Here is a 5,153-nt window from a genome sequence, read left to right on the forward strand (position 1 = left end):
AGAAGGAGCAGCTGAGGACTCTAGATTTCTAGAAAGAGAGGGACTGAGAGCTGGAAGCCAGGAGGCAGGCTTGCAGAATGTGCCCTTCAGAGGTTTAAATTATTATATAGATAGCCTGACGGTTTAAAAAAAAAAAAAAGAGCTAAAATGAACAGAGAGATATACTGTTAACTGATGGTACATGAAGGGGATTTCATTGTAATGAAACAAAGTATATGATATTTTTAATTTAAAACTGATTATCTGCCCTGTAAACTTTCACTCAATTCACAATAAAAACTGGGAAAAAAAACAAAAAAAGTCACCTTCTAGACACATATGTGATTTACAGGTGAAATGATACATCTGGGATTTGCTTTCAAATACTCCATGGTCAGGGGTGGAGAGTGTGGGGGACATATACAGTAAAATTTGTCAAAACATTGGTAATTTTTAAAGCTAAATGATAAATATTTAGGAATTCTTTAAATTGGTCTCTCTACTTTAGTGATGTATCTGGAGTTTTCTGTAACTTAAGATTGTTTTATTTCTTAAATCTCTTTCCCCTTCTTTAGGAGCCACCTGGCCTCAAAATCTGCCATCTCCTGTGCTATTGCTCAACTTGACCATGGTGCCTCAGCGAACCTCTATATGAGATTTGATGGATGAATCACCAAAATTGCTACCTGCTTTACATTTACCATTTCCATCAAGTTGATTCTGACTCAAAGTAACCCTATTGGGCAGAAAAGAACAAGCTGTAACTCTTTACGGGAGCAGACGGCCTCATTTTGCTCCAGTAGAATGGCCGGTGGGTACAACTGTCAACCTTTTGAATTCGACTTTTACAAATATCTTTCACTCACTGTACACTACAGATAGTTACCATTTATTGAGTCATTATCGTCTATAGACATGTGAGATCATTTTGATCCTCACAGTGCCTTTGACAGATAGGCACTAAGGCCCATGTTTTCAATTGAGGGCACTGAGGAACCGAGAGGCTAACTAACATAGAGCACTATACAGCTAGTAAGTAGTGTGACTGGGATTCTGGATCCAAAATCCTTGTGAACTGCTGGGGAGTCACTCCTCAACACATGGCATCCCCTTGCAAAATGGAACTGGGCCATTGTGGCCCGTAGGGTTTTCGTTGGCTGCTTTTGGGAAGTAGACCACTAGGCCTTTCTTCTGAGTCTGTCTTAGTCTAGAAACTAATGAAACCTGTTCATATCATAACAACACGCAAGTTTACACTAAAGGGCAGATAATGACTTGTATGGGTCACTGGCTGGGAACTGAACCTGGTCCCCTCAGACAGAAGGTGAGAATTCTACTAGTGAACAACCCCTACCCTCACTGTGCTGTTTACCCATTCAAAAAATGGAAAATACTCTGATTTCAGTTAAGTGGATTGTTAAGGAAAGAGGAATACTTTATAGGCTCGTCTAGGAGCCTACCTTATATTCCAGATTTGAGCCTTCTGGCCTCAAATATTCTACACCACAATCTCCATAAACACAGGCATTTTCATGGGTCTCAACTTTACATCTAAAATATAGGGTTAGTGGACCTTCGAGAAAGGCTCAATGACGAAACAAATCAAAGACTCAGTGTCTGAGTCTTTCAGTTCTCGGCTCCTCAGAACATTGCATACATGATGTCAACCTTGCTCTCCCAGCATTATCATCCCAAACAATTCCGACATTGTGACCTCCCAGCAATCCCCACCTCAAAAGACTGGGACCAACTGGAACGGGCAGAAAGACAAAAGACAAAAACAAAACATGACTTTCTCTGAGTTAAGATCACAGCTGAAAAGACAAAACCAACCTTGTAAGGTCTCAAGAGAAGGCCAGGAGGCTTCATGTTTGATTTTCTTTGTCTTTTAAGGGAGTTTTGCTTTTCCTTGTATAAACAAAAAAAGATCTGAGACTAGGACCCAGGAGTCTTTTGACCTAGCCCAGGGCTAAGTAAAACCTCAGTAAAACCAACTGGCAAAAAGAATTTAATCCTTTTGTGTAGTTGAAAGAGTCTGGTTCCTTTTAATTCCCTGATTGTCAAAGCTGTTGTTCAAATTCCACGGGGAGAGTGGGAACCCAAATCATCAAAATCTCCAAGGACTTTGAAAATAAATATGTCAGTCATTGGTCTTTGCCTAGCCCTGGGGTCTGCGATTATACCTGGACTTTAGGGAGTGCTTTCCCTAATCCAGCATCTTTCCCACATCACCATTCTGCACTGATCAAATGGTCTGGTTAATCCTCTCCCTACCTTAAGGGATGCTGGGAGTTCCGGAGGGGCTGGGACTCAAGCTAGGCTTGCCTTGGCATGTGGGGAAAGCTAAGAGCTTTCAAAACAGATCTGGATCAAGGTACCTGCCGCCAAGTCCAAGGCCCAGAGGCTCTTCCAACAAAAGCAGGTGGTAGGAGCAACAGCTATAAAAATGAGGCTGTTAAGACAAGACTCTGGTAAGCTGAACCCCACCTGCTAAGTCACCTTGCACTTGTAGCTCCCATAAAGATGTGCAAGGATGAGCAGAAAGGAGTACTTTAGATATTGAAAGTGCCATGGGCTGCCAAGAGAACAAACAGATGTGTGTTGAAAGAAGTGCAGCCAAAGTGTTCCTTGGAGGCCAGGATGGCCAAACTTGTTTCTCATACTTAGGACATATTGTCAGCAGGGACCAGTCACTGGAGAAGGACATCATGTTTGGTAAGGTAGCGGGTCAGAAATAAAGAAAAAGACCCCCAGCAAGCTGGACTGACAAAATGGCAGCATCAATGGGCTCAAGCGTGACAACAATTGTGAGGTTGGCCCAAGATTGGGCAGTGTTTTGTTCTGTTGTGCTTAGGGTCACTATGAGTCGGCACCGACTCAATGGCACCTAACAACAATAACAATTTATCTTTTCAAAGCACTGCAACATGCATTGCTTCTCTTGTATTCTCTCAAAATCTCTGATCTGGAGAAGGATGAGTGCAAGTATTCCCAATGAACACATAAGAAAACTCATCACATCTCAGACTTGCTGAGAGACAAAGAGATAGGTAGTAGCAGAGCTAGACCGAGAAGCCTGATCTCCCAGCTCAGAGAACTGTCCTCTTTCCATGATGATGTTTCAGGAGTGGCAGTGGATGTCTTGAACTACCAGGCAAACCTAACACAAATACAACATGAATGGCAAAAAGTAGATGAAGAAACAAGAGAAGGCAAGAGGGTTGGAAACAAAATCCAGCTCGACTTTAAAGTATATTTTTTATTTTATTCTAGAAAGCTTCAAACACGCAAGAAATAAGAATACAATAAATCCCCATGTGCCCATTTCATGGCTACACTTGTAAAACCCAGTTCTCTAGATTCCTAAGGGTGTTCAGAGTGCTAAACTACTTGGCAGCTGAGAGCCCAACAATTGTCACAGCCTTGGCACCTGCTTTGGAATTCCCTAAATTCTCCAGCACCTTGGCTTGAAATATCCATAGGACTCAGCCTCAGAGGCAGAGCTAGACTAGAGGGTAGAGCAAAGATGACACAGGGAAGTCTTGGGTGATTTCAGACCCTGAACCTATATCAGAGAACATACATGCTTGACCTGGGATCTCTCGGCAAGTTGGGGAATTTGAAAATAAATCCACAAAATACCGAGACTACATTTTTAAGTAATCACTATGTAATGATTAAGGACATACAGATGAATTACATGTGACAGCTCACTAGGCTCAAGTCTATAACTTGACTATCCTGGCTATCGTTGTTGTTAGGTGCCATTGAGTCAGTACCAACTCATAGTGACCTTATGCACAGCAGAACGAAACACTACCTAATCCTGGGGCAACCTCACTACTGTTGCCACGCTTGAGTCCATCGATGCTGCCACTTAGCCAATCCATCTCACTGGGGGTCTTCCTCTTTTTCTCTGACCCTCCACCTTACCAAACATGATACACTTCTCCAGCAACTGATCCCTCCTGACAATATATCTGAAGTATAAGAGATGAAATTTGGCCATCCTGGCCTCCAAGGAGCACTCTGGCTGAACTTCTTCCAACACTATCCTGGTACTTTCCTGCAAAGGGGGCCAATCAATTCAAGAGCCTGAAAGGAAGACATCTCTGCAGGCACCAAAGCCACATTCCATCTACCTTGCAGAGGATGCAGGGGCATCAGCAGGTAACATCTGGGGCCTCTGTAATGGTATAGGCTTCACTGGGCTCTGCTAAGCCATCACATCAGAGTTCACACCTGGAGTGTGAATGCCATTTGTAATTCCTGCTTATTAGTAGTGGGCTACCACCTTAATCTTAATCAGGAGTCCTGGCGTGGTGCTGTGGTTTAATGCTCTAGACTGCAAAATCGGTTTGAACTGTAAAGTCAGCAGCTCCTCACCAGCCACTCCTCGGAAACCTTATACTGGATTGCTATGGGTCAGAGCCAACTCTACGGCACTTAACAACATCTACCACCAACTTAATCTAAAAGTACTCTGTTAGACAACATTCATTCCCCTTCCCTTGTGCTCCCTTGCTGAGAAGGGAATATATGTAGACAGAGCTGGGAAGACGACATTATGTAGATGGAGCCATAGCTCCTTCTGGTCAAGCCAACTGCACTCATGACCTCTATTGGGCGCTGAGCACTCCACTTCACACAGTGTTGGGGAGACAAAGGAAAAGGTGAGCACTTTCCAGCCTTCAGGGATCTAAATGTCAAGAGGACTAGGGCAGTTACAGCATCTGCTGAGAACAAAAGTCTCAGAAACAGTAGAACTTAGCAAGGAGGAGCCAAAGAGACCTCCATTTGACTATTAGCTCAGGCACTAATTAACCCTGTGACCTTGACCTTACCTTCTCTGAGTCTTTGTTCTCTCATTTGGAAACAACTGCAGTAGTACTGGGCTCAAGTGAAACTATCAACATTTAACCACTTTCTGAACTATCAAAAATGGAAATTTCATGTAGTTTAATCTAAGACCACCTCATGTAGTATTTTTTTTCTTTTTTTTAGAATTAAAGAGACTATAAGAGCAGCTTGGGGAAGAACAAAGCAGATGGGAGAACAATTAGACAGAGGTAAACAATGATATATGCACAACCTGAGAACAACAGGGTTCTGGGATACAGAGATCGAGCCACGGTTGGAATGTGGAAAACGGGGGAATAATATTAAGATGCTTG

The sequence above is a fragment of the Chrysochloris asiatica genome, unplaced genomic scaffold (assembly GCF_000296735.1).
Source record: "Chrysochloris asiatica unplaced genomic scaffold, ChrAsi1.0 scaffold00221, whole genome shotgun sequence".
NCBI lineage: Eukaryota > Metazoa > Chordata > Mammalia > Afrosoricida > Chrysochloridae > Chrysochloris > Chrysochloris asiatica.